We start from the raw sequence: 12,353 nt of genomic DNA, 5'->3' as shown, positions 1-12,353 counted from the left end.
TAGATTGAAACTTCACATGTTCATATGATCATGTACAAGTGATTTTAATCATCAATCATGCTTGGAAATGATTGTACAACCTCAATAACATCAAAATCTTTCATCAATTCCATAAACCCTAATATGAACATAAACCCTAGAATTTGGGATCTTTGAACACAAACCAAATTAGCAAACAATAATGATACCAAATGATAGCGTTTTTCGAATATAACAATTTTCTATTTCACGACAAGCTCTAAAATCCAAAGAAAATTGCTCAAATATTAAAAATAAAAATTCTCTTACCTTTTTCATTGGGAGAACGAAATGTTGGCTGAAAATGGCTAAGTTTTCATAAAATTTCTAATGAATTTCATGTTAATTTAACCTTTACTTAAGCTTAAATGAATAAAATATTCATTTAATAAGAAATGTTCATTTTTTTCATTAATGAAACTTGATATTTACAATAATACCAAGCCACATAAACTTTATCATCTTCCAAAGTCAAAGATGGACAAAATATTTTGCCCATGCCATTTTCCAAAAATTTCAATCTTACCATTTTTCATCCAACGGTCTAAATTGAACATGGAAATAAATTCTGAAATCCAATGCTCCATATTATTTTCCATCATTTTCAAATGTGGAAATAATATTTTTTAAGATTAATTTTTCATTCTTCAAATTTTCTAAAAATTTCTATTCGATCCGATTTATCAAATTTTTACCAGACTTTAACAATTTTTAGTTTTTAACACAATTTCCAGATCAAGAATTTGATTTCAATAAAACCCCACTTTCAAGAGTAAATTATCCATTTATGGAATAAAAATTATTTTTGAGAAAATTAATACTTTGGTACATAAATTTTTCCCAATTTTCTACTTTGGTAACCAAACTTTCAAAATTTACATTTTGCTCACTAACCAAAATTTTGATGTATTACAATTAAAGTGAAATTTTAGTTATAATTGAGGGACTAAATAAGATATTTTTTATTAATTTAGTATGTTACTCACCCCTTAATAACATTTTACGATTGTTATTTTTTTTAACAAAGCTCAAAGTTTAATATCAATTTTGTAACTTCTAAAAATTCAATGATAAATAAAATCAATTTAAAAAATTGTGACTATTTATGAATTTTACCCTATGTTATATTAGTGGTGCATTTAATACATGTCATTAGTGGTGTATTTCAATGAATGTCACTCATTGTAGACTCATCCTTAAAATAATTATTCATTTTAGGCCATTTGAAATAATTTTTTAGTTTTGATCCTACCAAAATTTTATAATTTTATCTTGGTCACCTGTGCTAAGTTCTGGGTGCATCCTTGGTTTCCAATTTAAATCGTGAAGTTTAGTTTAGTTTTGAGTTTGAGTCAATTCCAATTCAAGTAATTTTTATGGTCAAAAGTAATTAGGAAGATTAAATTAAGGCTTTATTTGTTTTATGAAAATTATTTGTCAAAAAATATTTTTATATTTTTCAATGTTTAATCATTTCTTCAATCAACATAATTCTCCTTACATTTATTGTAAGGTATTTTACGATTTATTATTCAATAAAAATTATTATTTTCATCTCAAAACATAAACATCCAAAATATTCCTATCGGCACGAGCGCATCTTTTTTTGCAACAACAATAATTTATGTAAATATGTATTTTTTGTTCGTCTTCTGTGTGTTTAATTGAGTTTCTTTTCTTTCTATTAGTCTTATTCTAATAACGTCTTCAAATTACTTCATGTTTTTTTCATTCATTCTTTATATTTTTTGTAACTATTTATTCGAACATAAACATAAAGAAGCTTTGATTGTTTTTTTTCTTCATAACTTTAAATTTGGATGAATGTAATTATGTAGCATATGTGTCCTTTTTATTTTGTGACTCATTAACTTACGCATGTATAAATAAACATTTTCTCTTAACTGAATATTTGAGATGACTTTCAACTATATGTAAATAAATATTTTTGTTTAAGAAGTTGAAAGAATTTATATGAGTGTAAATAAGTTAATTGTAATATTTTTATAATAAAGAATATTAACCAAATTATTGCAACATTTTAATAATAATAATAATAATAATAATAAATTTTTATAATAAATAATATTATTTATTGTATTTGATATTTATAATAATATTTTTTGAAAAATCATTAAATAGATGAAATTGATTTATATAAAGTATTTCAAACACCAACAAATTATTTTTAAATTTCTGTTTTCAAGAAAATATAATTTAATCTCCATAAATCATGTATCGAAAACTGTTTTGAATTAAATAAATAGACTCTAAATTCTCAAATTTTTTAATGTTCACAATCAACAACATGAGCTATCAAGTTCTGAATTGAGTCTTGAGCAACATAGTATCAGCTTGGAAGCAAAATCACAGCAGTGCTAGTGGGTCATTTTTAATCTCTTCAATCATCAACACAATCACTAGCTACGACAACCCCCTCCCCATATAAAAGGTTTGAATTATAATTCGTCAGGAGTCGTGTTCTACATATATATTGTATTTGACAACTTCAACTTAAACATGCATGGTTCATCAAAATTAATTAAAATATTACTAATAGCATAGTTCAAACTTAATCGTTGAGATATCATGGTTAATTTAGTGCAAATAATTCTGATTTGAATGGTTTTGATCATTTGATTGATCGTAGCTGAACCACTTGACAATATCTCAGGATCAATAAACTCTTCGCCATGGTTCTCTTATATCCATCATCATCAAATCATATCCATCTTATTCTTATTGCCTTTATGTGACGACCCTCGTTTAGTCTTTAAGCTCAAATTATTTGAACTACTCTTTCGAGTCGAGCCGGATACAATGTGTGCATTTCTGAAAGTTTCCCTAGAATTACTTACTTTCCTCAAATCATGGTCTTTCTCTTCGATCGTCGAAGCAATGTTGATGATCACGAAAAAGAAGACGACGAAAAAAGTTACGTAGGTTATGATTATGGTAGGGGTGGAAAGGGGAGTCTGTTTATCTGAAAGGGGAGGGTGAGCGCAGGGTTTCTTGAGTTGTTCCCCGCAAAGCCTATCGTTCCCTTCGAATGTGGAAACATTAAACTTGGACATACTTTCCGGGATGTTCCCTTCCAGTTGATTACCCTTTAAATCAAGTGATTTAAGCACATCCGGGTATTTCAGCTCCAGGATTTTTCCGGAAAATTGATTCCCTTCTAAATGCAATTCCACGAGGTGGGGTAGTTGCATCAACGAGCTTGGGATATTCCCGGTGAACTTGTTTTCATTCAGCCACACCTTCTTCAATTTTCCCATCGATCCGAAATACTTATCCGGTATCTCGCCGGTGAACTGATTGTTCGATAAGTAAATAGCCTTTAAACCCCTGAGTTTATTAAACTCGGGGATCGGTCCGGTGAAGGCGTTATTCACCAAACGGATGGTTCTTAACCTATGAAGCTGAGACAAAGCTTGGACATCGATCGAACCGGAGAGACCGAGATTCGTCAAATGGAGACCAATGATAGTTTCATCATCGCACATGACGCCGACCCATTTTCTCCGACAAGGTGACGAGTTTGGGATCCAATTCTTCAACTTCGAATCGCCGTTGTTCAACGATTTCTTCAACTTGAGGAGTGGGGGAATCGCGTCAGGTTGAGAGAAACAAAGGGCGGGGAGAAGAAAAAAAGATAGAAGAACCAAAACAAGGGAACTAACAGCAGCGGCCGTGGCGGACATTGGTGGAACCGTAGGGAGAAACGACGAAAGAAAGCTCCGACTCCGATTCGAAATTATTATTGCTGCTGCAGCTCCTGGCAATGGGTCGTGGGGTTTTTGTGATGAGGGTTTGTTTCGTTTGGTTGGCTAAGCCGGTGGCTTTGAGTTGCTTTTGATGCTAATAATGGAGATTCCGGTAGTGGTTATAACGGCGATGTCTGGTTTTAGCTATTAATGACGGAGTAGGCTATAAGTATATAACGGAACTTCACTTATATTTCGGACAAGGTTATTATAAGCCAAAGTATCGAAGACAGGGTTAGTTGCATCTTGGTTTTCAATTTAGTAATTAGTTCATTCGATCCTATTAAGATAATTTAGTTTATTTTAAATAATTTTTAGTTTTGATCCTTACAAAATTTTATAGTTTTATTCCGGTCCCTCCTTTGCAAAGTTCTCGACTTAATATTTGGGTTTCAATTTAAGCCGTGTTGAGTTTAAATTAATTTTAAGTTTAATTCAATTCTAATCGAAGAGGAAAAAATGAATAAATTTGTTTACAACTCCGAGAATTGACACATAAGATGGAGGAAAAAGTTGACGACATGAAAGAAGCTATGATCCAAGCAAGCAATATGGCTCACAAGTTGATTGATTTAGCTGGCTTTGCAAGAGAACTGAAACAGATTGACAACTCAACACTCGAACATGAGTGGAAGTTAACTTGGCTTTTGAAAGAGATAGAGAAGTTAGGAGTTAAAGCTATTCCTTATGTGTAAAGTTGTTTGATGTATCAAAACCTTTGTGTTCAATGAAGGTTGTTTTAAGATGGTTGCTCTGGAATAACACCTTTTTCATACCTGCATTAACAACACATTTGTTTATTTAGGCATTTTACATGCATTCGTTATGAAAACATGCAAATAATTTATGAAGGGTTATTTAACAATAATGTTAGTACCGTCGGCACACCCCACGATACAGTAGAAATAAAATACGACAGTCTTACCAATGATCCAAGTACGCAAAATCGAAATCGGGAGGAAAGGATGCGAATACTTACAATGGGTTCCTTGAAAAACAGCAAAGACAACAACGACTAGTGGTGATCATGAACGATTCAAATCGTAAGCCTCCACAAAAACACGTCTCGGCCTCTACTTAGTTCACCCGATTGAGACCAAAATTTTCTTTTTCCCAAAATTAGTTTTGAGAAAAACAGTTGAAGTAAAAACGGCTCCTAGACCTTACCTCACTTAAATATATCAGCTACCCTAACATCTTAGGGATTTTAATTTATTTCGCATTAATAAAAAAAGCTTATTTAATTAATTCAAATTAAATATACATTAAAAACTTATAATTTGAATTACAATCTTTAATGTTTATTTAAAATCGTATTTAATTTTTCCGAATTAAATATCAATTAAAAGAGTTGTAATCAAAATTACATTCTTTTAATGTTTACTTACTATATTCAGAATAATTAAAATCATATGTATATCAAATATACATATATTAACTCTAGATATATTTTAGTAACATACAACAAATTGTACATCTTTGCTCATTTCAATCCTAGGGTGTGACCTTGTAGGTTCTTGTAACGTTAGTAGTAATTATTCGAACAATTATATTATTACATACCAAGAGTGACATCTAGCAATATATCATTGTCACCTAAGATACAAGAAATTATGATTCGACATATCATCTTCGTGATTAACTCTTTTATGTATTGCATCTTTTTGTCCTTTATATCTAAAATAGACACAAGTATTGGAATAGTCACACTTGTATAGCCCATCTATTGTTTCATGATATCTAGAGTAGACTATAATTAACAAATAATTTGTCATATCTCATATCAACTTATTCGAGCATGGACATGCATTTCTAGTCTCACTCAATCAAGTGGGCTGTGATATGTTTCCTATTATGTAGGAAGGACAAATTCTATTTTAATCATACACACTCCACTACATATATCGAGATATATTCAATAACAATCTTTATAGTGCAACCAATTACGGAGCATGTTTAACTGTATCAAAACATACAACAATATATGTTGGGATGACATTGATCTCAAGTCAGAGGTTCATACATATAGTCATCACCATGAGCAATGTTATGACCGTTACGTAATAATCCAAGACATATGCTCATGATGGGTTAATCCAATACATTGTTCTCTAACAATATAATCATGTATCAATTCTGACATCTTTATGTCAATGACAACTCGTTGTCATCAATCAATAACATGATAGTCTTAATCGTATTATTATTGTCCATGACCATAATAATACTTGACTATGGTTCTTTTAATAATGTTATTATATGGACTTTATTATCTTTCAGTTTACGTTAAACACATACATATAACTGAAAATAATAGTGGTAATGCCTTTATTTAATAAAATCGATAAATAAATGTATTATTACAATCATCATATGATTGGTCTTTAGGCATACTCTAACAATCTCCCACTAGAACTAAGACTAATCACTCACATATATAATACCGAGTGACTCAGTCTGATGATCAGCCTCTGTTGTGTAAGAGGCTTCGCCAATGGATCAACAATAATGCCATCCGTGTGTACTTTGCATATTTCCACATCTCATCCATCTATAATCTCTCGAATGAGATGAAAGCGCCTAAGAATATGTTTGGATCGTTGATGAGATATGGGTTCCTTTGCTTGTGCAATGGCTCCATTATTGTCACAACGGAGTTCTACAGCATCTGATATGCTGGGAACAACCCTTAATTCCGATATGAACTTCTTAATCCAAACAACCTCTTTTGTTGTTTCACTAGCTGCAATGTATTCAGCCTCTATTGTAGAATTATCTACTGTGTCTTGCTTTGAACTTTTCCAGCTTACAATACCTCCATTAAGACAAAACACAAAACCCGATTGCAATCGTGAGTCATCATTGTCAGTTTGGAAGATGACATCAATATAACCTTTTACACTAAGCTCTTCCTCCCCTCCATAGACAAGAAATTTATCCTTAGTTCTTCTTAAGTACTTAAGAATGTTTTTAACCGCAACCCAGTGATTTTCACCAGGGTTTCCTTGATACCGACTCGTCATGCTTAAAGTATATGATACATCTGGTCGAGTACATATCATGACATACTTAATAGAACCAATAACCGAAGCATATGGAATCTTATTCATCCGTTCTCTTTTTAGTGGAGTTGAAGGACACATTTCCTTCGAAAGAGAAATGCAATGTCTCATAGGAAAAAATCCTTTCTTGGATTGTTCCATATTGAACCTTTTCAGCACTTTGTCTATATATGTATTTGACTCAGACCTAGAAGTCGTCTTGATCTATCTCTATAGATCTTAACTCCTAAGACATACACTGCCTCACCCAAATCTTTCATTGAAAAATAACTACCTAACCAGGTCTTAACAAACTGTAAAGTAGGTATATCATTTCCTATGATGAGTATGTCGTCTACATACAAGATTAAGAAAGAAACAATGCTCACACTAGCCTTCTTATAAACAAAAGACTCATATTCATTTCTAATAAAACTAAATTCTTTGATTACATCATTGAAATGAAGATTCTATCATTAAGAAGTTGTTTTAGTCCATAAATAGACCTCTGTAGCTTAGAAACCTTTCTAGCATTTCCTGGAGCGACAAAACCTTCTGGTTGTGTCATATACACATCCTCTTTAGTTATTTATGCATGTTTTGCATTTTGGTCATGTTTAGTGGCTATTTAAATGTTTTTAAATACTTAGGGACTGATTTAGTCATTTTCACTTTTTTATTTCGAATGTCTATTTTAGGCTAGAAAAATGGAATATTTAGGAAATAACCCTTGTAGTTTATGCATGTTTGTATTTCGAACCCGAATATATTTTTAATTTATTTTAATTTGTCCATGTAATTTTAGTTTTTTTAATTTAGTCCCTATGTTTTATTTTTTTTATTCTTTGTAATTTTAGCACTCAATATTAAGCATGCTCATTTTAGTGACTTTTATACTTTATTTTATTTTAATTTTCACATGTTGGTTGTATGTTTAAGTTTTAGTCCTATTTTTATTTTATTTTAATTTTTGCATGTTGTTTGCATGCTAGTTCATTTTAATCCTTAATTAATTTTTCATGTTACCCTCATAAGCATCACTTGAATCGAATCGAAATAAATTAACTAAGGGTAATATTCGTTCATTTTAATATTGTCGTAAAGTGATTGTCTTAACGTATAAGAAAGTTACTTTCAATAATTTTAAAACGAAAGTATATCCCATTTAGTGACACAAACTAAATCGAATTCATTTTAAAATTGAGTGATTAGGAAAAAGATCATGATCTTTTAATTAAATTCATCGAGAAAAGACTATTAGATCGAATCTAAGGTCTCATTTCGAGATATTTAAATAATTGAACATCCTTATTCTCATTAAATATTGGTAAAATAAATAATTAATTTTACTTGCTTGATATGCCTTTAATTTGCTTTATTTTAACATGTGTTTTTCCGTTGGGTTTTTCAAAATAATAAAACTCGAATCGATATTGAGAATAATAATATCTTTCTATTTCGGTTGGAGTAATGAATGATTGTTTTAAGGCATGAATGGTCCTTTATTCTCGACTGGAAATAATTTGATATTAACTATTTATCTCTTAAAAATTATTTTGTGTGTTGTTATTTTGAATTAATAATGAATTTTAGAATGAAATTTTAATATTTCTGTATTTCAATTGGAGTAAGAATCGATTGCTTTAAGGTATGAGAGATTGATTCTTCTCGATAAGAAATAATTAAATATTATCATGCCCGTCCAAAAATTCAAGGAATATTGTTTTTAGGGGATCTTAAATTAAATTAGACTCGAACTCGTAAATTTCATTGAAAAGACAATTAATTAATCGACTAGGTACCAATTTAGGGTGTTGTGGGGGTGCTAATCTTTCCACACACGTAACCGACTCCCGAACTTGAATTTGGGTAATACAGACCACAAGTTTGTTGTTTTAATTAAAATTAATATTTTATTAAAATGGAAAATACGTTTTGGGTGCCCAATCACACTCTAATCAAAGATTGGTGGTGACTCATCGAACCACATTTTATCATTAACCGATCATCAAAAAAAAATTTGAAATGAGAACCCTTTTTTTCCTCTTCAGAAAAAAACCGTTTCGACAAAACCAAATGACTAGTTTAGCACAATGAATTAGTATTTTTCATCTCCTAGGTTCAATCTCATGATTGGAGCAAAAATGAATTGCTTTGTTCATTTTTTCTCATAGGTGATGATGCGCATCACCAGCATAGCAAGACGGCAATTTTTAATATCTTCACTCCTCAATGCCATTACCAGCTATGATAACCCTGACCTTATATAAAAAGACTGAATCTTAATCCATAAGAGTACCCACGTCATGAGTTGAGTTCCACATATTGGTAAAGAGGATTGTAAAATCGAACTGTTAGCATTGGCTGAATAATAATAATATTAAAATAAAATAAGCATTATAGAATAAACCTTACTATAGTATAAACTACTACTTTAGAAATGATTTTGTCTCGATAAGTGTAATCGCTGCAGTAAACGTACATCCCCGAGGTTAACATGATAACTCTGAATAATCATACACTCGAATATCGGAGTAGACAAAGGTAGAATTACTCTTCTCATAAAAAAAAAGATAAAAAGTTTTGAGAGATTTGTAAAGAGAAGAAATGATGTTTTAGTTTTGGATGATGAAATGAGAGTAAAACCTCTCTATTTATAGGCTAATAAGAGGGGTAAAAACGTCAAAAATAAATCAACAATAAACATTAATTTTATTCTCGAAAACAATTGTCGAATAATTCATGTAATTTATCTGATGTAGCAGGCTGAACATGGTCCCAAAATCGTCCAGGTTCGTCCACAAAATAGTTGTTGAGACAACTTTTAAATCAACAAAACAAATTGCTGAAACTAAGTTCTGAAAATTAGGATGTTGTATGCTTTAATAAACTTTCGAACCTGGTGTCAAAATTGTCTAAGTTCAATCTCTGGAAAGTCAAATTCCAATATTAACAATTAGAACAGTTGTTAAAATACCAGCTAGCACAACTATTAAAACATATTAATTTTCTGATTGCCAACTTGCACAACAATTACAAAAATAATTCCAGCCATTAATCTCACCAAAAAAAATATAACGTGCACAACACGTATTACTACAACTATAACCACAAATTGAGCCAGACAACAACTGCATTGGCACGCGTGTGCAATAGAGTAATTTGTCTAGATTCAACAAAATAGGATAAGGAAGATTCTTTAAATATCCTTCCCAAGGGATTTAATCGTTATTGACCTTCAACATGCATTGTTGATCAGGGTTAATTAACATATTGAATATTACGAATAGCGTAGTTCAAGTTTAATCGTTGGTCAGGGATACTGTTAGTGCAAGCAACTCCAATTCACATGATTTTGACCATCTGATTGATTGAAGTCGGATCACTTGACAATATCTCAGGATCAATCAACACTTCGCCATGGTTCTCTGATATCGATGATTGTGCCCATTGAACGATGTCGATCCCACCGTCACCACCGTTCAAATATTGCGAAGGGTACTTATCAGTGTCTCGAGGATGACAATGCCAAGACAATAACATATCGAATTTCGCAGGGACATGTTATTGGTTTTGGAGACATTTTGGGGACCGACAAGCGAACAATATTCGGACGACATTGTCTGAGAACGAATGGGTGAAGCCGTAATCACTTAATAGCGGATCATAGGTTTTGGTGAGAAGAACATTACTGGATGTGGAACACCATATGTTTCTAACCGTGTATGGATGTAACCTAGTCCATTGGCAATATCTTTGATGATCTTAAGACGATTTTTTCAGTTTAATCTTCCATGAAATAGTCCACAATCCCCTACATAAAAAAGGGGTTAATTAACTTGATGTCCTTAAATCATTTGCCCGAAATTCAAAATTTTGATTAAATTATGATTTCGAACCTACCCAATTCAAATTTAACATTTAATTTTTATATTTTAATTCGAGAGAATTTGGTCTTTTGCTGTTATAATATGATTATTAGGGATAGACATTAGAGTCGAATTTGACGGATTCCAACCAAACCCGATAATATAATTTTTTTGTTGTTGTTGCAAATCTATGTTTGGGTCAGATTAGATTATATTTTTTTGGAGAATAATATTAGGTTGAGTTATGGTTTATGATGAAAAATACTTGACCGGACTCGACTAGGAATAATAATGTAATTTGCCTTTATATATTTAGAGTTCATTGCTATATATATATATTTCAATTAGGCTTCTATTTCACCTTACAAAAGCAAGAATTATATATCTCTTTGTGCGTGTCAAGTCGAGTATGAGTTTTTACCCTAAAAATAAAGTCAGCTAAAGATTCTAGGGAGATCGATCCAACTTAATTTAAAATGATTAGATTTTTGAAAAACAAATAAGTTAAAAGATAAAAATAGCGTACGTTTAACCAGAAACTCATTTTGAAAAGAGTTCGGGAGTCTATTACGCATGAGGAAGGATGAGCAACCCCACAACGCTTGAAATCAGTACCTATGCGATTATAAGTCGTCTAAATATTGAAACTTGCAAATTCAAATATATATTTAAATTATGATCATTTTAGAGAAAAGAAGGGTATCTTTTGTACGAATAATCCTTGAAAACACCTTCCTTGTCAGTTAAGGCACATTTTCATAGATTCCCCATAAAAAAGCATACTCTCTGATTTTTAGTAATGAAATACATATATTTAATACATTTGAAAACTTACTCGAATACCAAACGGGTACTATTTTGCTCGAGCGATCCTTGGAAACACAATACTTCTTTGTTAAGGTGTGTTTCCATATATTCTTCTCACAAAAAAATATTGTATTACTTTGAAATCGATGCATGCAATTAAACAATCAATTATTGAACCTAATTATACTAAATGGATCAATTAAGTCTTCCCAAAGTATCAAATTATGAAATTTAAAGGTCATAGGAGAATAAACGTAAAAATGTAGGCTCTAATATTAATATTAACTAATTGTGATAAATTATTGAATAAAATAATCGAAATGAACCTCGAGCATAAAAGTGAGGACCAAATCGAATATTCACCTAACTAAAAAATGTTTAGGGACTAAACATAAAGAAACCTAAATTTAAGGACTAAAACCTAAAATCAAGTGTTCTAACTAGGGACTGAATTGAAGACAGTAAATTGCAATCAAAATTAAAAGCAATTAAAAACGTAAGGGACTAAATTAAAATAATTCAAAATGTAAAGCTAAAATTAGAATTCATCAAATAAAGGACCAAAAAAAAAGAAAAAAAAAGTCAAGCTTAAATTAAGAAAATGCATAAAACAAAAAGACTAGAATTTAAGGGACTCAGATATAAATACTGGAAATTTATTGGTTCAAACTAAAAGTACATAAAATTAAAGGGACATAAACATAAATAACAAAAATTGATAATCGAATAAAATTAAGAGATAGCAGTTAATTTTTAATAATTTATTCAGACCATAATAATGCGGGTTATACCCCGGAATGGGTTATCACAAGGTCGTAAATTAATTCGAATATTTTTAAAAGTTAGAAATT

The 12,353-nt window shown here is 30.9% G+C and overlaps 1 pseudogene; it reads right to left on the bottom strand.

The window, feature by feature from the left end:
- LOC120197625 overlaps nt 1-3,722 on the bottom strand; it is a 41,387-nt pseudogene extending 37,665 nt beyond the window's left edge.
- Nucleotides 3,723-12,353: the final 8,631 nt, after the last annotated feature.

This window comes from Hibiscus syriacus, unplaced genomic scaffold (assembly GCF_006381635.1).
Source record: "Hibiscus syriacus cultivar Baekdansim isolate YM2019G1 unplaced genomic scaffold, ASM638163v2 tig00117048_pilon, whole genome shotgun sequence".
Classification (NCBI taxonomy): Eukaryota; Viridiplantae; Streptophyta; class Magnoliopsida; order Malvales; family Malvaceae; genus Hibiscus; species Hibiscus syriacus.
Note: the sequence above shows the minus strand (reverse complement) of the source record. Positions and strands in the feature narration are given on the sequence as shown.